We start from the raw sequence: 26,970 nt of genomic DNA, 5'->3' as shown, positions 1-26,970 counted from the left end.
TTAATATATATATAGTTTGTGCAATGATTAAGTTAATGAAAATCTTGTAGAAACCTTAATATTTATTATTTCACTTACAATTTCAATGACTTAAAGAAAGCAGTCTTTTAAACATGCTTTATTAAGTATGTATTTATTTTTATCACTCCCTTTTCTCTAAAATTCTCAACTGCCTTTGCTTAATAATACAAAAAGCTACTGATTTCCCTTCTGCTTTTTAAAAATGTTTATTTATTTTTGAAAGAGAGAGCATGAGCAGGGAAAGGGCAGAGAGGGGGTGGGGGACAGGTGATCTGAAGCAGGCTCTGTGCTGACAGAAGCAAGCCTGATGTGGGGCTCAAACTCAAGAACCATGAGATCATGGCCTGAGTCAAATTCAGATGCTCAACAGCTTGTGCCACTCAGGTGCCCCTCCCTTCTGCTTTTCTTAATGCTTATTCTCTAACTCCTTTGCTAATCTTTTTTTTCCCCTCAATTTGGCTCTTTAAAATCGATAATGCTTGGTTCTGGTATTGAATCATCTTTTCTTATTCTTCTTGTCATCGGATTCACGCAGGTACCCGCAAATATCCTGCAGGCACCTCAAAGTAATTCAGCTTGCCCTAACCTGAAGCTCCTTTCTTCTCAAACTCGCCCCTGTACAGCACTTGCTTTCTTGGTGAATGCTGTTATCATACAGCAAATCATTCAGAATAAAAAAAACAACCACACTCAACCAGGAAAACCCAGAAAACCAAAACTCAGAGTCATCTTTGATTTCTGATTTGGAAGTCACTGTGCCACTCTCATTAGACCCAGCTCCATGTTCATCATTTACCAGGACAGCATTTCTTATTGGCATTGCATATGTGGGTAAACTTTCTCTAGGTATTATGTTTCAGCTGTCCACTTAACAAAGAATAAGGGGAAGACTCTACCCACTGTGTGGATAAAATAGAAAAGTTTCTCCCTTCGATGCTTTGTTCTCCCCTAGCTTGGTGTTTGCTCTTCTCTGTGCTCACTGTCATTTTGGCAAGCAACTTGATGAACCAATCCTTGCTAGGCTAATAATAATAATAATAATAATAATAATAGTAATAATAGTAATAATAATATAATTAATAATAACAAAAATTATAGCTGATGTGTTTGGCTAACATATACTAGTCATTTGCTGAGCACACTCTCTATATAATAATCTTTAGCTTTATCAACTTCTCTGCAAAAAGAATTCTTCCTGGATTGAGATCAGGAGATAGAGGCTTAGAGGGTCACAGTGACATGTCCAGGGACATGCAAATGATGAGACGCAAGGCAAAATCTAGTCTATATCAGGAATATTTCAAAGTTGGGGCTCTCTTCCCTATCTCATGTTGCTATGGCTTAATGTTTGTCTCTTCCAGAATTATTTCCATTTAAACAGAGAGTCTGTGGAAGCAATGTCTTCAAGCCAATGAGAATATCTCTAAGGCCAGACTTTCAGAATACAGAGGTTTTATTTTATTTTTTTTAAGTTTATTTAATTGTTTTGAGAGAGAGTGAGTGTGTGCATGTGCACGTGCTCAGGGGCTGGAGAGGGGCAGACAGGGTGGGAGAAAGAGAATCCCAAGCAGGCTTCATGCTGCCAGTAGAGCTGACATAGGGCTTGATCTCCTGAACCATGAGATCATGACCTGAATCGAAATCAAGAGTCCAGCATTTAACCAACTGAGCCACCCATGCGTCCCCTAGACTACAGATTTAATTTGCGTTGTTGCAATTATCCATTCTCCCAACTAGATGTCACTTCTTGCTTTCCTCTTTTCCAAGAATTCTCAGATTTGTTGGGGCAGATGAGAGACCCAATGGACTCCTTGCAAACTGTCAGCTCTCCCCTGTACTAAACATCATCATGCTCCACATGACCTAACTTGCCACCACATCGACTTGCTATGAAGTTTTTTAAAGATGCAATTATGAGAGAAAGCTATTTGCAAATAGTTTAAATAAACACAAGTTTATTCTCAGAAAATTTTTGAGTGTAGGCAGAGATATGGCTGGTTTCACAGGCTCACTACATTCAATGAAGGGCCCAGACTGTTTTCTGGTCCTCAGTTCCCTCCATCCTTAGGACCTGAATTTTCACCTCATGGTTGAAATAAACTGTTGCAGTTTCAGACATCAAAACTTCACTCAGGAAGAAGGAGGAAGGAAAGACTCTGGCTACATCTATTTTCTTTTATCAAAAACACAACAGCTTTAGGGGCCCCTGGGTGGTTCAGTCGGTTAAGCTGCCAACTTCGGCTCAGGTCATGATCTCGCAGTCTGTGAGTTAGAGCGCCACATAGGGCTCTGTGTTGACAGCTCAGAGCCTGGAGCCTGCTTCGGATTCTGTGTCTCCCTCTCTCTCTGACCCTCCCCCACTCATGCTCTGTCTCTCTCGCTCTCAAAAATAAACAAAAAAAAAAATTTAAAAACAAAAAAACAAAAGCAAAAAAACCAGAAGCTTTCCCAGAACCCCCCAGCAGACTTTCATGCACGATTCTCTGGTCAGACTGTGTCACATGGCCACTGCCTGGTGTTAGGAGATGCCAGGCCAGCAGAGGTGTTGTGCAAGCCTGCACATTTGGCTGTTGGACTCGATTCATCAGGTAGAAGGGGATGGTGGATCTGAGATGGGCGGCTTGTGGCACCTGGCACACCTTGTCAGTTACACACATTACCTTCTTATAACCCCAGGCATGAGTCACTCCCTTGTATGTTGGCAGAACCTTTGTCTTTATCATCTTTCTATTTCCATTAAGTCTCACAACACCTGGCCTTTTATAAGTGTTTAATAATTTCTTGCTTATTGAATACCAATGTGAAAATAAAAATGCATTCATGTATTCTCCCCAAATCATCCTTAAAAAAAAGAGCCTTGAATGGGAATTGGAAGAACGAGAAAAGAATGAAAGGAAGCAGAAGAGGAGTGAGGGAAAATGGGGAGAAGAAATGAAGAACATTAAGTGGCTAGGCATCCTGGAAAGAAAAAAATTAAAACTCTGAGCTAAAGAATCCTAGTTCAAAGAGAAAAAAAGTCATCTTGACTTTGTAGCCCTCGGGTCTCTGCCATGACTGTGGGGACCACTCAGGGGTCGCCCACACAGGCCTGTGCTGCACTCAGTGTTGGGATGGGCATGGGGGAGTGCCATGGATTCTGTCAGGGTTCTTTTCTAAGCTTTGTTCTGGAAGCCTGCAAAAGTCAGGAAGCTTGAAGGTCAGTTGTTACTTCTCCAGTGAGGAAGTACGCCGTATGTTATGTGTGTTCTTCCCCCCAAATACAGAAGGTTTGCCTGTTTCCCTACTAGTTTAATTTATGCCATGCCTTTTAGGAAAGAACTAGGTAACCTAGCGCTCCTAAGAAAAAATAAATTTCTGGACGGAACCGGCATGAATATCCAAAGTGAAGATTATTTTGGCTTTGCAGCTCAAATTCTCTTCCCCTTTGTTTTCTTGCTTTTTCCACAGGTGGTAATCAAGGCACTCTGTATAATCCAGCAGAGTGTTCAAAAGCGGGAGGTGCCTGACAACAGGGTGGCAGAGAACACGGTTTGTATTTGTGCGTCACAGGAGCCAGACTGCTGCCAGCACTTCAGGTGAGGACGGTAGGCTGGCCTGGCTAGTCCCTTGACTGCTCTGCCACAGTTCCCACAACCACTAAGCCTATTAAAGTGTAAATAGCAATATGACAAGTCTCCATTCAATTTATAGTGTTTTTATTGCAGGCTGTGGCAGCAAGGGATTTATCTAAGGTGGAATTCTCTAATGACCACAACCAGCCCCAATGTACAGGCCAATTTAAAACCAGTGCTTACAAATTGCAAAATACTTGAAAACAAAATCAAGAAAGATTGATTCTTTGGTTGTAAATTTAGTTAGTTCCCAGACACTAAATATATGGATTTTTAAATAGCCATATGGCTTAAACAAAATAAAGCAAGAAAATGCTCTCCCAGTAAATCACATAGTAGAGAAATGCCTTGGCTTGAATTATCTTCCTTAGGGCTTGATCAAATAGTAAGTTTCCAAGTCTATTGTTTTCCAATAAGACTCTTTTCCTGCAAACTTCTATTTGAAATATTTATGCCAATGCTCTAGTGGTTTCTTTAATGGGGTTTCAACATTGAGAAGTGGGGAGTGAGTACTGCAGATGGTGTCTGAATTTTGAGCTATGATCTTTGAACAAAACCAGCTGATTCACCCTACTCATCCTGCCTTGAGAATTCCTTTTCTCTCATTACCAGCCATGGCAGAGCATACCTGTAGCCAGGCAATACCTATGGCCAGAAATTGTTCCACATTCAGGGGCCACTGGGGAAAGAGTTCCCATTAAGTCATGGCCCAGAAAAGTAAAAGTTAGTTATTACTGAATCACATTTAAGCTTCTTGCATAGCTACATACCTGCCCTAGAATTAGGGGATCTCAGAATTTCGGGGCTGGAAAAAAACCCATGAAGCACACAAAATCACAAAACTGCCTCTTGAAAGAGACTCATATTGAGAGCTTGGTAGCAATTTGCATTATGGGAAAAAATATATCCATGGGTCTGGAATACCTAAATTTAAGGATGAAAGAATGGTTCAACTTGACTAGGCAGAATTATCCTGCAACTAGATTCTAGCTTGTGCCTTTCATAGGTCAGCTGCTACCTGGAGGCCACATGGGATATTTATATTTTAAAGTTGAGACAAAGTAAATTGGGAGAAACATCAGAATATTACTCTCTAGAAATGCCTGTGGTCTTTTGGGAATAAGGGCCATTTTTAGCTTTCCCTTACGTTAAACTTTTCGCAGGCATGGAACAAACCTGACTTAGGTTTTAGCTCTAGAGTCTCACACATTCATTCTTTAACAAATATTATTGAATGCCTGTTATATGTTAAGCCTGTTTAGTCACTGGGAACATAGCAGTTAACAAAAGAGACAACAATCCCTGTTCCATGGAACTTCTATTCCAGTGAGAGAAGACAGATAAGAAAGAAAACAAACAGTAAATCATGTAATGTATTAGAAGGTGAAGTGTACCAGGTTAAAAAAAAATACAGGAACGGCAGAAAGGTAATTGCAGTTTTAAAAATGGTGGTCTAGAAAGGCATCCCTGAAAAGGTGACATCTCAGTAGATTGAAGGAAGAGTAGGAATGGGATATCTGAAGGAAGGCCATTTCTGGCACAGGGTGTACAGATGGCAAAGGGCCTGAAGTGGGAACGTGCTGATCCACTGAAGGAACAGCAAGGATGCTAATGTCACTTAGTTCAGTTTGGAGAGAGTGTAGGAGAGAGGTCAGGGAGGCTAAGGAGTCTGGATCACAGAGAGACTTGTGGGCTACTATAAGGTCTTGAGTTTGTATTCTCAGTGAGAAGCTGTTGTAAAGTTCTGAGAATAGGTGTTTTAAGATCTCACTCGTGATTCTCTGAAAGTGGACTGCAGGTGGACAAGAATGAATGCAAGGAGACCAGGTAGGAGGTCATTGTAACAATACAGGTGAGAACCCATGATGGCTTGGAAAATGATGAGAAATTGTCAAATTTGGATATATTTTAAGGTGGTTATAAGGAACTTTGCTGATGCATTAAATGCTGTAGATAGTTGATAAGAGTCAAAGATGATACCAAGATTTTGGTCTTGGCAATTGTATAGATGTGTGTGTGTGTGTGTGTGTGTGCGCACGTGCGCATATGTAATTGCCAGTACAGAGGTGGGAAAGACTACAGGTAAATTAGAGTTGTGGGATAACCATAAAATATTTTCTTGGATATGTTCAGTTTGAAATTAGACATCCAGTTGAAAATGTTGAAGAATAACTTGGATGTATACATTCAAGACAAAAATGAGTGCTGGAGATTTAGGTCTAATTTTATGTTTCAGATGTTAACTTAAAAAGGGGGAATTTTTGGTTTCAATTGAGAAGTTTAAGTATTTTAAGAGATTTTTATCTTTTGGAAATCAAATCTCTTCCTAACTTCATATCTACTCACATTTTCACTTATTAAATAATAATTAAGCATTGTTTATGTACCTGGCAATGTCCTTGTATGTTCATTGATTAATGTGATAGGCTTGGTCTGTGCTCCTACAGGGTTCATGGGTAAGAAAGGAATGAGGGAAGACCCAGACCATCACAATACTTGGTATCAAGTGCAAGTTATGGGCTGTGGAGTGTTGTATGTGAGTAGAGTGTGGTGGCACCTCACATAGTTAATGTTAATGACTCAGGGAAAGCTTCTTGGAAGAAATTATGTATTAAGTAGATCTTAAGGAAATAGAAATGTAAAGACAAAGGGGAAAACTATTTTAGGCAGATCAAAACAATCTATGGAAGGGCTTAGAATTGAGAGAGAGCACATTGTATTTATAAAATGTAAGAGTTCAATTTGCTTGGACATAAGGTACAAGGTTGGAGTGGGGTGAGTTAAGAAGGACTGAAAATGTAGAGAATCTTTTAAAAGATTGTGAACTTTATCTTAAGAGCAAAATAATAATAACAGTAATAAAAACATTAACAAGTATTTGTTTTACCCATTCAATGTTCAACAATCAAATATTTCTTTTCTCACTAAAACTGGGTCCACCATGTTTCTCATTTTGAAAGAATTTTCCTATCAGATCAATACCAATTTACTATTTTATTATACTTGATGTGCATATTTATTTTTATTAAAGTATCTGGTTGTTTCACTCAATTGCTAATTTTTTGTTCAGGTTTTGATGCACATACAGAGATAATTTTGACTATCTGAACAAGTCACACTCATGCTTCTTCAGATTGCTGAGAAATCAATCCTATGTGTTTCAGATAGTTATAAATATTGAAAAAAGAAACAGACCTAGGAACTGAATGGTAGAGATACAGGTATTGTTCATATGGAGTTTGAAAATAAAAAAGGGTTTAAATATTCAAGACATCCCAGTTTCCTACCATCTGTTGGTGGCAATTATTGGAATACACAGTCAAAATTGAGTGTCCAGTAACTTAATGACCATCCATGGTGACTCCGGAAGTCTTTGCCAGAAATATGTTGAATGGCATCACTCAAGAGGCCAAAAAGTGGGATGAATGAGAAGACATGACAGAGAAGAAAGCCATGAATAGAGGCAAACATGGATATTAATGCCATGTATCTGTTGTAGAAAAGAAGGCAAGAAGAGAAGTTGAGACATAGCCTTTAATCCAAGGTCAAGATAGTGAAATTTGCTCTCAAAAGGAATGCTGGTCCCAGAAGGGAGGTTGCCAAGGTGAAATGAAATAGTTCAGACTACCTTTCAAAGCAAATTTATCAGGACCCCTTCACTCAGCCATGTACATAGGCAAATGCCACACACAATGACAAGCTACTAATGTCCTTTTAGATAACCCAAAAGTTTCAGGCAATTTGTAGTTAGTGAAACTTAGGGAATAAAATTCTATTCTTCCTGAATTCATTGAGCATCATTGTAAGGTCAAAACTGGCTATGGGTGAAAAATGGCATAATCTCATTCAACTTAAGAGTGAGCTTTCTTCCCAATATGAAAGATAGTTAATATCAGCATATAACTTTTATGTTATAACATTAAAGTGGATAAATGGTGTTACAGAGCAATTAAGAAATTCACTTATTTGGTGAAGACTACTTGTTCTATCTTCTAAGTTTTAACACCCTATCTTTATATTAGTTTCCATTGCACAGTTCAACAAATGGTCTCAAGAGAATTTCAGGGGACTATAAGGAAGTAATAGTCTAAAGTGATGGATTCTTTCTGTGGATCAAGGTGGTCAGAAGTTTGCAATTTCCCATAAGAATTGTGAAGTTTCTTATCAAGGCCACAGAGGCCCCAAATACCCATTTACTTAAGAAGGTCAAAATAGCTATCTAATAAGGACATAACACATAAAATTTGGGAAGTTTTACATTTTAAACAAAATATTGTGTCTATGTGTGTTCTTATTTTTTGGATTCCCAAACTAGCAAAGAGGATTGAATGGATTATAGTCAGCACAGCCTTAGGAAGGAGAAATGTCAGACCAATCTAATTTTCTTTTATGATGGAGGGACCAGTTTTGTAGATGGAAAAAGCAATAGGTATAATATATCTTTCTTTCAGGAAGGCTTTGACTTTGCTCCCCAACATATGCTCATAAACAAGCCAGAAAAAATATTGTTGTTTATTTATGTCAGATGTCAGATGTTTGGAGGTCCCAGAGACTACTTATCAATGATTCAGAGTCAATATACCAGAACCCATTGAGAAGCTCTCTAAGTGTGGCTAAAGTTCAAATTTTAGAACAATGTCACATCACAGTCACTTAGAATTTAGGAAAATTTGCTGATGACTTAGCAAAATGATTGACCTGAAACTCAATTGATGAAGTTTAAGTAGGATAGAGTCAATTATTTTTGGAATAATAGTTTTACAAAGTTAAAGAGGAACAATTGTTTTAGGGAGGAAAATAGAGAAGAATCTAGATTACTCTTATGAGTTGAATTGTGTACCCAAAATGATGAGTTGATGTCCCAAACCTCAGTACCTGTGAATGTGACCTTATTTGGAAATAGTCTTTGCATATGTAATCAAGTTAAGATCAGATTATAAGAGTGGGTCCTAATCCAATAAAAGTATCATCCATATAAGAAGAGAAAAATGTCCTGTGAAGACAGAGACACATAGGGAAAATGCCTGTATGGAAAGAGGGAGAGATCTAATTGAAGCCAAAGAATGTCAAAGATTGATGGTCACCCCCAGAAGCTAAGATGAGCAAAGAAGGATTCTACCAAAAGTCTCAAAGGAAGCATGGCCCTGTTAACACCTTGATTTCAGACTTTTGGGCTCCAGAACTGTGGAAAAATAATTCTTATGTTTTAACTGACCAAGCTTGTGGTATTTTGTTACAGCAGTCCTAAGAAACTAATAAAATGACCAACAGCAAATGTTCCACCAAAGGAAGTTGTGAATATGAGGCTACAGAGCACCAAAGAGACCAAAGGACTCTAGAAATAATGCAAGAACAGTTACTCACTAGCTTTGACAACAGATATACAATTTCACTCATTGCGATCTTGGCTCCCTAAACTTTTATAAAGGAGAGACACTGGTGTAGAATGGAATTAGACCAGACTTTCCTGAATAGTATTCTGTCAGACACATCTTTCCATGGGGTAAAAAAAAATTATTTAAAAAAATTTTGCATAACATTTTAGGGATTTCATAGACATCTTTCAGCCCAGCACATGGTCCTCAGTTTAGATCCTCTGCCTTTATTTTATTTTTTTTAATTTTTTTAACGTTTATTTATTTTTGAGACAGAGAGAGACACAGCATGAACGGGGGAGGGGCAGAGAGAGAGGGAAACACAGAATTGGAAGCAGGCTCCAAGCTCTGAGCCATCAGCCCAGAGCCCAACGCGGGGCTCGAACTCGCGGACCGCGAGATCGTGATCTGAGCCGAAGTCGGACGCTTAACCAACTGAGCCACCCAGGCGCCCCTAGATCCTCTGCCTTTAAACAATGCTTGCCTCTCTAAAAGCAAGCCACTGTAAGATGATATTCTTCATTGCCTTATCATGGCAGTAGGGCAATTTCAGTCAGCCAACTATCTAAAGGGAAGAAAGAGTCCTTAATGTATTTCGTCTTATGCCCTCTGCCATCCGTCTACCTACTCTTTTTCCCAGTACCTGCACAAGGTGTATTACCTCCATAAAACTTCTTGTCTACCTTCTTTCACTGCCTTCTCCCCAACAGCCATCATCTGAGGTTCATGGCATAACACTTGATCACTTGTATATTCAGTGACTGTTTAATGGCTTCCATGACTTTTCAAATAGATTATAAAATAGTGCTCCTGGTTAGGAAAGGATGAAAAAACGACAACAACAAAGTGCAAGTAATCCTCAGCACCCATAGTCATTCACCATGAGAACTGCAGTGAGGATTTACATTTCAGCCTCAGTGGTGGTGAGGGGTGGTGAATCAAGTCAAGTGTAGTGACAGAGATAGAAAAAAGAAAGGAGGAGAAGAAGGAACTTGTATATTGTGATCAGTTGTTATCTATAACCTCCAAAAAAACAATAAGAGGACATGGGGTAAAATTTTTTTTGGGGAATTTGGAAGGTTATAAATACCATCCTCGCTATTCATGGCTTAACATTTTTAAGTAGATTTCTGGTTGGATGTCACACATGAGCTTTAACAGCAGGCTTGATAACTATCAGTGAAGAAGATGAGAACACAGGCTTCACCCCTGAAGTCCTTCCAAACCAGCACTGCATGAGAAAAATCATTACACACTCAAAAGTCACAAAGCCAAAACAAAAGTCTCAAAGATTGAGCAGATAATTCCATGGAGGCCCATTTAGAGCACCTTCCTCAGTTACAGTCAATTTCCTTCCACATGATGTTTATTCCGTTGTCAGATATTTATAGTCCTAATACCAAAAGTCCATTGAACATCAACCATTGATACAGTAACATAAAGCAGATTTATATATTCAGCTTGTCTAATTCTCCATTGGGAAGAGAAGGCATTGCTCAACCTAATAGCCTCCTTTCTTAAGAGGTATTCATTTTAAAATGTTGTCTTATAAATACAAGATGGGTTGAGACTTGTGTGCTCTAAATATTTTAAGGGATTTATGTTTGCATTAACTGTCCTTTTAATCAAACTTCAATGCATTGCTGGCACTGCAGAGGTTTCAAGGAGAAAAATACTACTTGCCGCTTCAAAGTTAAAAGTTTCCTAGTAAAAAAAAGAAATCCAAAAAGTTCTTAAAAGAAAATATTATGGACATATTGTCAGACTCATTATATATAGAAAATATTCCTACATAAATCAGAGTTGTGGATTCAAAAAAAACCAACTTTCCTATTCTTTTTTATCAAATAATACCTTATAAAAATGCTCCAGACTTGTTTGTCTGCATTTTTGTGGTGTTAAAAAATACGCAATATCTCTACCTACTCAATCTCAAAATGCACAAATTTCCTCTTTAATTTGGTGTATTTTAGTTTCTGAAATATCAGTAGTGTCTTTAAGGCTCTGTCTTCAATGACTAGAATATCTGGAATTCATTGATGTTGGACCTCACTCCATTGGTTATTTCCTCCCTCTGGAACCATCCCTTTTTTCCATTCACTGTATTTGCCCCTCAACCTAGAAACTCAGCACAGAGCCCAACACAGGGCTTGATCTTGTGAACTGTGATGTCATCACCTGAGCCGAAATAAAAAATGGGACACTTAAACCTACTGAGCCACCCAGGAGCCCCTGGCTACTTATACTTCTTGAACCTTTTCTAATAACTCATCAAAAAGAAGTAATTAACATTCTTTTCTCTTCTTTACTGCTTCTGTTGTGAAACTTGTGAAATGTGAGATCATGACTTGAGTCGAAGTTGATCACTTAACTGACGGAGCCACCCCAGGCACCACAAGTTGTTGTTGTTTTTTTTAACAAAGCCAACAAACTCAAACTCTTCTTATTCTTAGTATCTACCTACCATGTGGCCCAGAGAATACCTGAGCGACCAAGCCAATGATGTCAAGACAAATAACAAGGTGGGTTTTAAGAAAGAAGTTTGAGAACCGGGAGAACTATGTAGAAGCCAGAAAATCATTAAGTGTCTACACGCTAAAGCCAATTTTCTGGAATACGTGTAAGGAGGAAGTAAGCAAAAAAATGAGGAAGCTGGTTTTATGTGCCCAGTAGGGCATTGTCAGAAGTTATGATGGCAGTTCATTTCATACTACCTACTTCGGTGTTTTTCTTCCTTCCTCATTCAAACCCTTCAATCAACTGAAGTCTCACCTAGATCATGCAGTTCAAACAGGCTGCATTATGATTTAATGGACGTCTTCTTCCACCCAAAAATATCAAAAATTATATTTCATTCATGCATGTTCTGTGTTTTCACAGATTCTGTACTTACCTATTTGGCATCCATTCATCACAGAGCCAATATAAGCACACCTCAGATACAGGGGTTCAGTTCCAGATCACTGCAGCGAAGCAAATATCTCAATAAAGTGAGTCAAATGAATGTTTTGGTTTTCCAGTGCATGTGAAAGTCATGTTTATACTATCATATGGTCCATTAAGTGTGTGATAGCATTATGTCTAAAATACAACGTGCAAACTTGAATTTAAAAATATTGCTATAAAGCGCTAGCCATCATCTGAGCTTTCAGTGAGACATAATCACTGATCACAGATCCACCATAACAAATAAAATAATAATGAAAAATTTGATGTATTATGAGAATTACCAAAATGTGACACAGAGACACAAAGTGAGCAAATGATGTTGGAAAAATAGTGCTAATGCTCGCTAGATGCAAGGTTGCCACAAACCTTCAATTTGTAGAAAATGTAATATCCGAAAAGCACAATAAGGCAAAGTGCAATAAAGTGAGATGTGTATTATTATATTAACTACCCTTTCTTATTTACTCTTGGTGCTCTGGCATTTGGGAGACTTACAGACCCAAAGAGACACTGCTTCTCCCAGAGCCAGCCGATTCCTAAAACTAATAGCAACAAACCGGCCAATCCCGAATCTCTACACCCAACTACTTCCTTATCTAACTTTCATACACCAAACCAACATTTCTCTAGTCTTAGATAACCCAAGGGCCGGGGATCAGGCAACTAGAGACCACCCCTACAGCCCAAAGCCTGCCAGCATTTCAAACAGGCCAATCCTAAACTGTTCACCCTGCCTTGCCTTGCCTTGCCTTGCCTTGCCTTGCCTTTTTCCCCCCTTCAGAAACCCCAGTAAAGGCACTGGCCCAGACTTTCTCCTTGCTCCTTTCTGCTTCCTGACCAACACTGCCGCTTTCCCCTTTGACCCTTCATAGTACGAAGGGACCCCCCCCCCCCCCCCCCCCCCCCCGCCAACCCGGGACCTATTATATAATCAACTTCTTCCAAGCTTTGTTCTTATTTCTGCCTGTGCCATTTTACCATATTCAACATTTACATTCTTAGAACACTGAGTTAGCATAAAGACAAATGTATTGATATTATACATTAAAATTATTCAAAAGCTCCTTTTTTTCCGATTTCAAAAGAAATTAAAACATTTTTGTATGCTCCTAAAAGTATCATGGACCCTTGTTAGATACAGTATATCTGGTAGATTATTTAGCCCTAAAGCCAGAGACTGCCTGCTCTGACTGACACCCTTGTAAGCTCCTGAGAAATTGAGTTATAAATAGACATGGCTAGTTCATATATAATCAATAGAACTGTGACCCACAACCTCACAAGGTATCAGTTAAAACCTCTTCAGCAATTGGCCCCAAATGGTTATGAGTTGGTCAATGACTATCAGCTTCCCTATCTTTTATCCTTGCTTCTAATTCAGAACCAACCAGAGAAAGTTAGATATGCTCCCCAAATCAATCACATGAGATGTGTCATTTCTAGTTAGCCCACTTCCAGTGACTCCAGCAATGCATGCCAGTGACCTGGATCAGAGCCTTCCTACAAATCTTCTCTTCTGTCCACTAAAAAGCTTTCCCACTGCCTTGTCTGCCTTTCAGTTTCTGCCAAACACAAGTGGTAGTGACTGACTCTCTTGTGAGAGCAGTCTCTTAATAAATAGCCTCTGTTTGTTCTCGTTTGGGTGGTTTTTGCTTATTTTTACACATCCCATCTTCCTTGTAGTTTTTAGATAAGATGCTTTCTTCTCACCAAAAGCTACCTGTCCAGTACATCTTCTAAGAAAAAGGTTCGTTGTGCTTTCCAAGATGACAAGCAGATAATTTGATGAATTAATCTATGCACATATGAAGACAGAAGATTCATAAATGCCTTTGCCACTTTCTCAGATAGAATGCTTATATTGAAACCAGAAACTCTTGAATCTCATTTTCTAAAGATTTTCTTTATCCCCAAGGAAATATGAAAAAAAGCTAAATAGATTTAAATTTGAGCTAGCACCAGCATCACCTGGAATCACATTTGAAATGCAAGTTTCTGGGCCTCATCCCAGACTACTTTGAGTGATCTTGCTGCACTCTGAAGTTTGAAAGCCATTGGTCTAAACCATGCTCTCCTGGACAAATTCTCTGAACGTTACTTTCTTCCTATATAAAATGTACTTATGGTCTCCTTTCTTCCAATTTTAAAGGATTATTGTGAGGATCAAGCTTTTAATGGACTTGACAATTTAATATTTTCAAGATGCTTTCTCTGAAGAAAAGAAAAATGAACTCTGCTATGTAATACTTGAGAAGTCTTTAAGAGAGGAGTTGTTTCTACTTTAGACAAGAAATGGGGATAGCTAAGAATTATGTAATGTAAAAAAAAGGGGAAATGAAATTTTAGGCCAGGAGAGTAGAGGTTGTCACTCACTACACTTCCTTTACAGCTTTACTTAATACTGGTTCTGGGCTACATTTGACAATGATCCTGAGTTTAGTCCCATTCATCAAGGGATGAGTCATTTACTGATAGGACTTATTTGATCAGCCACTTAATAGCTGTGCTTCAATGAACATGTTCCCTGTCCTGTTTGAGATAGTTTTCTTATCTGTCAAATGATAATGGGAGTGAAAATATTTACCTTAGAGTATAATAGAAAGCAGTAATTAAGATAATGTACATAACATATTCTTTCCCAAGAAATATCAACTGGAAATATAAGAGTAAGATATTAAATCCATATTTTCCTACTTCACTACCATGCTTTGAGAACTATAATTTGCCTTGAGGTCCTTCCAGAGAGTATTCTGAGAATATTCTGTAATATTTGAGTTGTGCACCAATAATTAGTCCCCAGGTTTAACTCTGAATCATCTGTCACTTTTCTCTCCTCTTAGGTTGTTTTGTTTTTGATAAATGTCCAGGCTAAACAGTAGTGAGTGAAACATGAGTCCACAATAATCAAGCTCTTATCCTGGTTGGTGTTTGATGTCTACATGGGCGCTGATTACACCTAAGACCAAGGGAAAAAATGTCTGTCCAAAGGCCCTCATCCCTAATGTGGAGGTGCCACTGGTGGCTCTCAGTGTAGTCACCAGTCTAATGCTCTTGTTCCAGTGGCACCTTTATTGGCGCTTCTATTATTGTCATTGCTGATGCTTCACATTCTAAATGTCCCGTAGAGATTTAAAAAAATAGCTTTCATTTTTTCTTCACTCTTTTACTGAGATTCCTTAAGACTTTTATTAGGTTCTGAAGCAATGGACTAGTTTGAATGACATTGCTATGGTATTTTTATTTTTTATGAAAAATTTAAAAAAATATTTATTTATTTTTGAGAGAGAGAGAAGCAGAGCATGAACAGGGGAAGGGAAGAGAGAGAGGGAGACCCAGAATATGAAGCAGGCTCCAGGCTCTGAGCCTGATGTGGGGCTGGAACCCACGGACCACAAGATCATGATCTGAGCTGAAGTCCAGTGCTTAACCAACTGAGCCACCCAGGCGCCCTGCTATGGTATTTTTAAAAATCATCAGTGCTGTCTAGTTGTCCTTGGGCCAAACTCAGAAGGCTCCTTCATCCTTCATATAAATGGCTCCTTGAAGGTTCTGTCCTGCTAATTCTCTGAGTATACTCAGAACTTCCTGAGTCCTAGACTAAACATAACTTAAGCTTGTGTTGGCTCCTCTAATATATGTATTCATAGAAACAAATGTGTATGTGAAGAAATTTTAGAAACATAAAGCACTGTCAGAACTATGTAATAATAATCCATCATTATTGTCATTACTACAACCTTGGTATGGTGGACAGACTTTAAGGTGAGCCCCATGACCATCACTTCTTAGTATTCATGCCCTGTACAATCCCCTCCCTTATGACTTGATTTTAAACAATAGAATATCAAAGGTTATGGATGTCACTTCCATGATTGTTACATTACATAAAACTCCATCTTTCTAGAAGACCCACAATAGCAGTCTCCTTTCACTCACTTTGAAGAAGCTGTCATGAAGTAAGTGGCCATATTGGAGAAGCCTTTGTAGCAAAAACTTCAGAATTCTCTATAAGCTAAAAGAGACATCCAGCAAGAAATTAAAGCCCTCAGTTATATGACCTCAAGGAAATGAATTTTGCCACAAACCTGTGGGAGTTTGGAGGTATAACCTTCCCTAGTTGAGTCTCTGATGAAACTGCAGCCCCAGAAGACACGTGAATTGTAGCTTTGTGAGATCCTCAGGTAGAGGACTCAACTAAACATGGTCAAATATCTGACCCGCAGCAACTGTGAATTAATAAATGTGTGTTGTTTTAAGTTGCTAAGTTTATGGTAATTTATTGTGCAACAATAAAAACCTAATATACCAGGTTAAAGGAACAAAATCCAAAGGGAGTCATTTTATTATGAGCTCCCTAAAATATATTAGGTAAAAATGTATTTACATGATTTTTTTACACACATCAATTATTATGACTATGAAGTAGTACAGTTTGCTTTATTACTATTTCTATTACAGAAACAATTAACAGTTTATGCCTAATGAAATTATGATGATATAGTCTAAGACATGCAGCTCTCATAGTAAAGATTTAAGGACTTCTAGTCAAACATGATTAAATGAACATATGTTTTAATGTTTGCTTACTGAAGAAACTCACTAAAATAATAATTTTTAAAAAACAGGCATAAATTCCAAGGGGAGCTAGAAAATGAAACAAGTGACAGTACTAGATCAAATATTCCAGTAAAATTTTTTATATTGGGAATGCAAATGGACAAGTATCAAGGTAACTCACATGAGAGAGTAGTGAAGAAAGTTCATATCTAACTGCCAATGGAACCTCAGAAAAGCTAAGGAATTCAACATAGCAGTAACCTGTAAAGTTGGCAGTGTAGGATGGAATTAAAAACAGGAGATTCTAAGTCTCAGTAGGAACCATTAAGTCTTTATATATCTTCATTTCTCCCAGGCAACTAACCTGTCAACAGAAATAGAAGTTTGCTTTGTAAGAGAGTGTACCTTAGGGGTTCTGGGCTTGGAGTAGATAGGAAGCACGGTAGAACAATAGTTGGATATTGATATGTGGGCGTTTTAGAATTCCTCACTATCCCCCAGCTTCCTCCAACTCAGCTCCCACAACAGAATATAGATTATGACTTTCTGGGAAAACTTGTAAGTCCAAAAGAGAAGCTCTCTAAACAGTTTGGGTATTTAATAATAAAATATCCCAGCCAGATATTTTTTCCTGAGAAATAGCCCCCTCTTTCACATTTGCATATACAGAGTTTCCACTGAGGTTCATTTTCTCTTTTTTAAGTTTGTTTGTTTGTTTGTTTATGTATTTATTTATTTATTTAGAGAGAATCCCAAGCAGGCTCCACACTGGCATTACAGAGTCCATCAACATAGTGGCTTGAACTCATGAACTGAGAGATCATGACCTAAGCTAAAATTAAGAGTAGGCACTTAACTGACTGAGCTACCCAGGCACCCCTCCACTGAGGTTTTTAATGCACTAAACTTAAATACAGATTCGAAGGTTTCCTATTTCTAGTAGTGATGGGCTACATGTCTTTCACTTAATACAACTGCAAAATCCTGGAAAAATGTTTTTAAAATTCTATTTGAATGCATGAGAGACCCATAAGATAATAAGATATTATGGGTCAAAATCTAATATAAGGAGGTTTTCAGCATTTTGGGTCCTGTTTCCTCTAGAACAGAAGTTGGCTACCTTTTTCTGTAAAGGTCCAGATAGTAAATATTTTTGGTTTCGTGGTTTATATGGTCACTGCTTCAACTAATCAACTCTGCTCTTGCAGCATAAAAACAGCCATATGTAAATAAATAGGCATTATTATGCTTCAATAAAATTTCATTTACAAAAGCAGATATGACTCCTGGACCATAGTGGCCTGACCTCTGCTCTAAGTATTTGTGAATTATGGAAGAAGTAGCTGACAAATCAAGGAGACTTTCCAATATATCCATGCTAGAACAAAATGTAGAGTTAAAGGTCCATGAAGAAGGGTAATAAATTTTTGAGGCTTGGGTTTGGACCCTAAGTGGCTGTATCTTATAAATAAGGGTAAAGTAGATGGGGTACCTGGGTGAGTCTCAGTCTGTTGAGGGTCCGACTTTGGCTCAGGTCATGATCTCACAGTTGGTGAGATTGGGCTCTGCGCTGGCAGCTTGGAGCCTGGATCCTGCTTCAGATTCTGTGTCTCCCTCTCTTTGCCCCTCCCCCATTCACACTCTGTCTTTGTCTCTCTCAAAAATAAATAAAGATTAAAAATTAAAAAAAAAGAAAGAAGGGTAAAGTAGAAATAGACTAGTTCTCAAATAGACTAAACTCCAGCTTCAAACCATCTCTACCCCAATTGGATTAAGTTGATCTGTCATAGCTCCTGCCATTAGCCTAGCTTTCTTGAAGCAAACATAAATTCTATCAGGAGGATAATATGATCATTCACAGCCTCAAATTAATGCTTTAAAAAATAAATATAAAGTTTCCTGAACTGCAGAAAGGGACAAGGCTAAATGGTGCAAAATCAAGAGAAACTAATGACAATATAAACAGACCTGCAAAAAATATAATAGAATAATAATAAATCAGTTTTAAAATATGTTCCAAAAAATAAATGTTGCAGAAAAATAGGATATACATTGAGAATTTTAGGTTGAGAATGGTAAGTTATATAAAAAAGTTATAGAACTGAGAAATGAAATAACTGAAATTGAGAACTCATAGAATGGATTCAACAATAAAATATACACAGCTGAAGACATGATTAAGACTCAAAAACAATTGGCGGACAGTAGATACAAATGCGTATAAGATGTATGACATAGTAGAAAGGTCTAACATGTGGTTAAGAGGAGTCTAAGAAGAAAAGGAGAGAGAGATAAAGAGCAGAGTTGTTACTTGAAGAGGTAATGGCTAAAAATGTTCCAAAAGGACAAAATGATATCAAATCATAAACTTCAGAATAACTACATACTCCAAATAGTTGAAGAAGAAAATAAGACAAAAAGAAAAATGATAGTAAAATTGCAGAAGTCAATGTGGTGGAGGTCTAACAGCAGCTAGAGAGAAAAAAGAAAAAAGCTTACCTTAAAAGAAATAGTGGTGAGACTAATAGCTACTTCTCAAAAGAAACAGTGTAAGCTTAAAGACAATAGAACGGTATTTTTAAAGTGCTCAAATACACACACACACACTCACACACACACACACACACACACAACAAAACAAAATAAACAAAAACACAAAAAAACCAAAAACCACCTCTAACCTAAAATTGGGTAAATTTATTATTCTAACAAAGTGGTAAGTGGGGGATTTCCAGCTTATTGTTCTTTTTAAGCAAAGTTTGTTGTTGTTGTTGTTGTTAACAGCCAAGCTCATTCATTAATCTATTATCTATGAATGTTTTCACACTACAAAAAGAGTATTGAAGATATGGGATATTATAAGTCAAACCTAAAAAAAGAATTCTATTTGGCTCTTTATAGAAGAATGCTGGTCTTTCTTCTAGAATAAAGATAAAATGAGGCATAATTTGTTAAACAAAAAGTAAGAGAATTTTTTTGCCAATAAACCAGTTAAAAAAGGAAGTTTGAAGCTTAAAAACAAGAAAGTGAGCAGTAGAACAAGCTAATAAATTAGTTACAGTAAATAAATTATATAATGTCATCATCATATTTTATGGGTTTAAAATGTGTTTAGAATGAAACTACACTACAACAAAAGCATATGATTCAAGATAGAGATACTTGGAATTAAATGTTCTAATATCTATGCATTGTTTGGTAAGTGGCAAAAGTACTAATTTATATCACATTTGATACATCAAAATGACATTTAGAAAAATCTGGAGTAAACATTAAGAGAATAGATTTAAAAAAATACTACCAAACTAGTAAAGTGAGAAAAAATGGAAGAAGAGGAAACCAAATCCAAAGGGAACAACAACAACAACAAAAAGACCATAATGTTATCAAGCAAATGAGAAGCAAATAGTAAGATGGAAGTCTTAATCACAAACATATCTTTTTTTTATTTATAAATTTTATTTAAAATGAAGACACAATATTTAAAATATTTTTAATCACAATAAAATTATATTTGGTTCTTTTTTTGAAATTCAAACTTGTCTTTTTTTGTTTTAATATGAAATTTATTGTCAAATTGGTTTCCATACAACACCCAGTGCTCATCCCAACAGGTGCCCTCCTCAGTGCCCATCACCCATTTTCCCCTCTCTTCTATCCCCCACCAACCCTCAGTTTATTCTGTTTTTAAGAGTCTCTTATACAAACATATCTTTAACTACATTACATTATATATGAATAGAATAACTACTCCAATTAAAAGTTTGAGTGTTAGAGAAGATTACAAAATAAGAAGATCCAACTATATTCTGACTCTAAGAGCCACACTTCAAATATAAGCATATAGAAAAATTGTAATTAAGTACATGAAAAATATTATATCAAACACTATCCAAAATAAAGCTGCAGCTCTATTAATATCAGACAAATATCAGCGGGCTTGAAGGCAAAAACATTTGAAGTTAGAGGAATATTTCATAATGATAAAAGGCTTATTCCATGAGGAAAGCGTAACACCATTACAAAACAGAGAACTAAGAGGAGAAATAGTGGGAAATGTTAGCCCATTTTACTTAGTACATGAAAGAGCAAATGGACAAAACAGTTCTTAAAGATATAAATTTGTATGACATCATTAACAAACTGGGCCTGATTTACATTTAAAGAACACTACACACAGTAACAGCAGAATACATATTGGTCCTAAGCACACAAGGAGCATTTACAAAATTAACCAGAGACTGGGCTCTCTGGTTTCAAGTTTCAAAGGATTCAAGTTTCAAAGGATTAAAACCATACAGAGTAGTGTACTCCTTGAACATACCAAAATTAAAATGGAAATTAATAACAAAAAACTATAAAATCTTCACGAGTTTGAAATTTAAGAAGGTTACTTCTAGATAATCCATGTGTGAATAAAAAAATAAAAACGAAAACAAAATATTTGTCATTTGGTTATAATAAAAATACTATATATTGAAACTTGGGGGGATAGAGCAAAAGCCAAGGCTAGAGGGAATTTATAACAAATGCAGATATTAAAAAAGAAAAAGGCTGGCGATCAATGATCTAATTTTTCATTTCAGTAAGTTAGAAAAATAACAACAAAACCAATAGAAAAGAGAAGACAACATAATGTAAGTACAGCAGATGTTAGTAACAAAACACAAACCTACAATAGGGTATACAAAACTGAAAATTAATTCTTAGGAAGAAAAACCAAATTAACACCATCCATGAAACCTTACTGAGGGGGAAAAAGAGAAACACACACACAAAATCAGTAACACTAATGAAGCAGAGAATATGATACCAACTGTACAGATTTTGAATACATTAAATATTATAAATAAAATTGAAAATATAGAAGTGGACACACACACACACACACAACTTACCAAAACTTAAGCTAGAAGAAATCAAAATTTATATGAAGTTCTAGTTCTTTAAGAAATTATATCTATAGCTTAAAAACAAAGCATAAAGTGGCTTCATCATAAGCATCAAATTAATACAAACACTTCCAGGGAGTAGAAAAAAGGGGGCATATTTCCTAACTGCTTTTAACCTAGTAGAGAAATGGACATGGGACTTGGAAAATATTTCACAAAAGAAGATATCAAAATGGCCAATAAATATATTAAAAAGTTTCCAAATTATTAACAATAAAGAAAATATAAATCAAAGTCACATAACATAAAGACTTTTAATGCCAAATTTGTTGAGGATGTAGAAAATTTAGAACTCTTATAAATAGCTTGTGAAAGTACAACTTTGGAAAACTCTTAATCTCTCTTTACTGAGGTTGAACATTTGCATATCCAGTAATCAATTATTTTTACTCTGGATGTATAGCCACAGAAATGCATGCTTATACACAACAACATTTGGTATAAAATTGTTCACATTTGCATTATTCATAAAACCTCCACACTAGAAGCCAAATGCAAATTAGCAATAGAATTAAATACTATTGAGTAATTAAATGAAGAACTATAGTTACATGATATAGTGTGGATAAATACTACAAATTGAGAAAAAAGCTGGACATAAAATAATACCTACTGCATGATTCCATTATACACAGATTTTTTTTTTAAGCAAAAGTAATCAACACTGTTAAAAAACTAAGTAGTGATTTCCTCCAGACAAAAAGAAAAGGTATAGTGATTGCAAACAGGCAAAGTGGGGGTTTTGGGGTGCTGATAATGATCTATTTCTTGACCATAATAGTTATATAAAGGTATTCTATTATAATATTTGTTGTTATAAGTTTATGCATTTTCTGATGATATGCTTCAATAAAATATATAGAAGTTAAAAATGCTAAAAATATAAACAAAAAACAATGATTATCAGATATTATAACAAAGCTTCTAATAAGGAAGATTTAGACCAAAACAAAGTGATAAGAGAAAAAAAAACGGCGTAAATAGACGATGCAGCAAACAGAAGAAAACTCCAATAAAATTCACTAATCTCTTAAGAGTGTAAAATAGTCTATTGCATTCACAAAATCAAAAGACTATAAAAAGTGAACTTGCAGGGATTAATAAGATATTTTCCAATTAAAAAGTTCTAGCAGAAAATTTTTTAAAAATGTGGAAGATGAGTTTGAGAAAATATCTTCAAAATAAGAACAAAAAAATAAAAAGCTCAAGAGAATGAGAAAAAAAGTAAGCTATTTTTTTTTTTCTATGATATCCAACATACAAGTTAGCCTTTTACTATTTTGAGTCTCTTATTTTGAGGCTCCATGCTTTCTCTTCTTATAAAACAGGAAAGGTAAAATGGAGAGCCCGATTAGTTTTAACCTGCCCAGTAAACTTTGGGATTTGGTGAAAGTCCACACCAATCAACATCTCTTCACCTAGCCCTATGTTTTTACTGCCTATGGCAGAGTTTTCTAAACTTTTCCAAATTAAGTATTGATTTTAAAATGTTACTCATAGGTATTTTATGTAGTGAAATTTGGAACCCCTCTGTATTTACTCAGTGAAAAAAATGAAAATTGCAAAATCTGTTTAAATTCATATACAATTGTCAAAAAGCTTCTGATGAGTCATTTTTCCAAAAAATACATATAGTATTAAGGCTTAAATATTTGGATCAAGAGTATTAAAATCATATGCAAATAATAAAGGACAATCAAGTTTCAGGTATTACACCCATAAAATGAGGATGTTCTAACTCATAGCATCACTGCAAATATTTCACATTGAATTGAGCTGATATAATTCTATTACAAAACAGAAAAATTTAACAGTTTATCTGACAGAGGCTTATTTTGGCTAACTGCTCGATTTCTGTTCTACTTTTTCAAATAATGAAAATAGATTCACTGACTCATGTTACCACTTTTGTAATTCACTCCTAGTCTGAATAACCCAGCTTGGGAATTATTTGCTTAATTAAGGAAATCTTAAAACCTACTTTTACATTTATGATGAATAGAGTTAGAATAGTTCCTCTGTTTTTCGTCTTTCTGTTATTTAAACAAAATACAATATGCTTTTATTTTCCAATTTAATTTATGTTTTTTTTAGAGAGACAGAGAGAGAGATAGTGCAAGCCAGGGAGAGAGGTAGAGGAAGAGAGAGAGAGAATCTTAAGTAGACTCCATGCTCAGCGTGGAGCCTGATGTGGGGCTTGGTCCCACAACCCTGGGATCATGCTAATCTGAAAGCAAGAGTAGGACGCTCAACTGACTAAGCAACCCAAACACCCCTCCAATGTTTTTTTGAAGCTAAAATTAAACATATTCAAAAAGAATCTTGAATAATAGTAAAATTATTTAGACTATGATTTAAATTATAAGTGATTTACAGAGATGTGTAGAATCATTTCTCTGGCCCCTAAAATTATATACATAAAATATGACTAAGTTAATGCATCTGATATGTAAAGTGGCATGCTAGGTGTTCTACCAAGATCCTTGTGAATAATTTTTTAACATTCATTTATTTTTGAGAGACAGAGACAGAGCGTGAGCAGGGGAGGTGCAGAGAGAGAGGAAGACGCAGAATCTGAAGCAGGCTCCAGGCTCTGAGCTTTCAGCACAGAGCCCCACGAGGGGCTCAAACTCATGGAACCATGAGATCATGACTTGAGCCACACTGAGCCACCTAGGAGCCCCGCTTGTAAATAATTTTTAAAGAGATTATTTTTCGGGGCGCCTGGGTGGCTCAGTCGGTTGAATGACCTACTTTGGCTTAGGTCCAGATTTTGAAGTTCGTGAGTTTGAGCCCTGCATCGGGCTCCGTGCTGACAGCTCAGAGCCTGGACCTGCTTGGGATTTGGTGTCTCCCTCTCTCTCTGTTCCTCCCCTGCTCTTGTTCTGTCTGTCTCTCTTTCAAAAATAAACATTAAAAAAATAAATAAAAAAGAGATTATTTTTCAAAGACTTCAAGGAAATGGGGGAAAGGAGGAGGGATAGAGGCTTAAGCTGTAATTAGATTTTAAATTAGTTATGAAGATAAATGCTCAAATGAGAATGATTTAACACAGAAATGGGATTTTCGAGGAACCATCTTTTCTAGAGATTTTAAGCAATGCTTTCCCAGGGGCTGGAGATTTCTATATTCTATTCTTCACTACCTAACCCACTCTTGAGCCTTCCAGATACCAACTTAAGTCATTTTCTAACATTCCGGATGCTGTCACCATACCCTTTCCAATCATTCTGTATGAAGGAGTTGTTCAAAACTCTGGTTTATGTTACTGAGATGACCTCACCTGAGAACCTTTGGAATACATTCCTGGAATGGTTTAGGGCCAAAGTCTGACCATTGCAAGGACCAGCCAACGTCTTACGGTCCCACCCATCCAGGCAGTCCTAGGCTAAGTTGTTTTTGCTGATGTTTATTTTTATAATGAAAAGAAAGAAGCTCTCAAAGGAAGGAAGACCCTTTTGTTGTCTAGATTCATGTAATTTTGCCATTTGCCACCTAGTGGATTTCCACCATAACTGCAACCATTAGACAAATTCTTAGTGGACAAGAATATAATTTCACCACAGACTTTCAAAGAAGTCTTGTGATTTTGATGAAAAGGAGGCAAACATATATAGTTCTCTCTCTCTTGTATCTATCTTTCCTATGTGAGGGATTTAAACATCTAAGGACAATCTTAATATTGACAGGATGTTTTATGATACCAAGGGTCCTACAGGAAATCTAAAAAACTGAAGCAGACAGAGGTTACCATATCAACAGATGTCATAAAGACATTGCTACCTGATGGTGTGTGTGTGTGTGGTGTGTGTGCGTTTGTGTGTGTGTGTGTATGCAATGGATATTTTTGCATCAAAAAAACCTAGCCTGTGAAAGTGTTCTGACCTACTCTAGGAACAAATTAAATAATTGACATAATTAGGAATATCTCTTTATGGATAAAAAAAATGAATATTTATATCAAAATGCCTACTATCTGAGCAATGACTCTAAGATATTTAGTAAGACACAGACATTATCTATTTCTCAGCAGGGATCCTGAAATATCTAAGTTATGGTTAAAAAGGAGGCTTAGCTAACTTGAGATCTTTAGAAATTCATGGATTAAGTGATCTTTTGTTTCACCTTATTAACTGCAGTATAATACCATAGAAATAACCTAGACCATTTGAATTCAGTAAATTAGAAACCTCCATTATCTCCTGGTGTCTTATAATTTTAAGTTCCTGTTCATGGGGGCTAATGATTTTACACAGAGTGAAAAAATGCAGCTTTGAAACCTGGAATTCCTCTGGGCTTCTTCAAAGTGATTCTTTCTTTTAACCTGTGAATCCCTCATTAGTAGGGCCATCCTTCAATATTTGAAATGCCTGATAATATACCACCTACAGTGCCTAAAATCCCACCATTTGCAATTCAGACAAACATTCTGTTTGTCTGGAAGAGGAGAGAGAGAGAGAGTCTTGGAGGTAGTAAGGGGAGAGAGGAATATGAAGATAAATTTTGTTGTAGAACCTGCAAATAACTACTTATGACTGTGGGATGCCCTGGAGAGCAGAGGATCATGGGTGGTACCTCCCATTTATATGTTCAAGTATTTGCACCTACATAGGCTAGTATCAATTTTTATGTCTGAAAAACACTTTATGCCTGAAATACATTTCTTATTGATTCATTTGTTCACAAGAATGATTTTAATAGGAAAAACCAAGGAATGCATGTGCTGAGTGGGGCCTTAAGTGTCTGTTTTGACATTGTCTGTCACTTGGAGAATCTTCAAAACCTCTAAGCTAACCTATTATTCCATCCTACTGACTCCAGAGATGCTTGTCTCCAGTTTTCCAGGCCAGTGAATGAATTCCCTACTGATTGAATGCATTAGGCTCTATCACACATTTCACTCAGGAATTGGTGATATGTTCTCTCTTATTTTCTAACTTTGACTTGTATTTCAAGATTATTTTTAATTTTTCTGTGCTATAGGGCCTTGTATAATTGTATTTGTTCAGTGCACCTGCCAAAGACCAGCAGAGAATTTTTTGAGTAAATATTCCCAGTGTCTCATCTTCTAACCCAATCATGGTGGACAAAATGGTGGATGCTGCGTTCTTGCAGCCTTCATATTAGGCCATTGTTGATGGTGCAAAGGTAAGTATCTGATACAATAGGACCAGTCATAGTTGCTCCTTGGAATATTTGAGCTTGGGAATATGAAGAGAATATAAATCAGTTCCTCTCAGGTGATGAGCACTGTGGGAAGTCATATTTGGGAACTGTCAGTCATCATATTCTCTAGCACATGAAGGAAACCAGTTTGCAACATGAGAATATAAGGTTGATCTGTGGAGACAAAAGAGATGAGAATTTTTCAGCAGTTAAGTCCTGGATTTCAGTAGATGTTGAGGTAACTAACCGTGCTGTCACAAAACATACCTCTAGTATATTACATATAAATCCTTCAAATATATTTTCTCTTCTATGTAACAATTTAAGTTGATGTCACTT

General features: G+C 36.6%; 1 long non-coding RNA gene across 1 annotated transcript in view; it reads left to right on the top strand.

The window, feature by feature from the left end:
• LOC122203983 overlaps window positions 1–26,970 on the top strand; it is a 72,118-nt gene that overhangs the window by 28,671 nt on the left and 16,477 nt on the right. The window contains exon 2 of the long non-coding RNA XR_006195422.1: window positions 3,469–3,596. This is a non-coding gene — a long non-coding RNA (uncharacterized LOC122203983). The remainder of the gene's footprint in view (window positions 1–3,468; window positions 3,597–26,970) is intronic.

The sequence above is a fragment of the Panthera leo genome, chromosome D3 (genome assembly GCF_018350215.1).
Source record: "Panthera leo isolate Ple1 chromosome D3, P.leo_Ple1_pat1.1, whole genome shotgun sequence".
Lineage (NCBI taxonomy): Eukaryota > Metazoa > Chordata > Mammalia > Carnivora > Felidae > Panthera > Panthera leo.
This window is presented reverse-complemented; position numbering and strand designations above follow the sequence as displayed.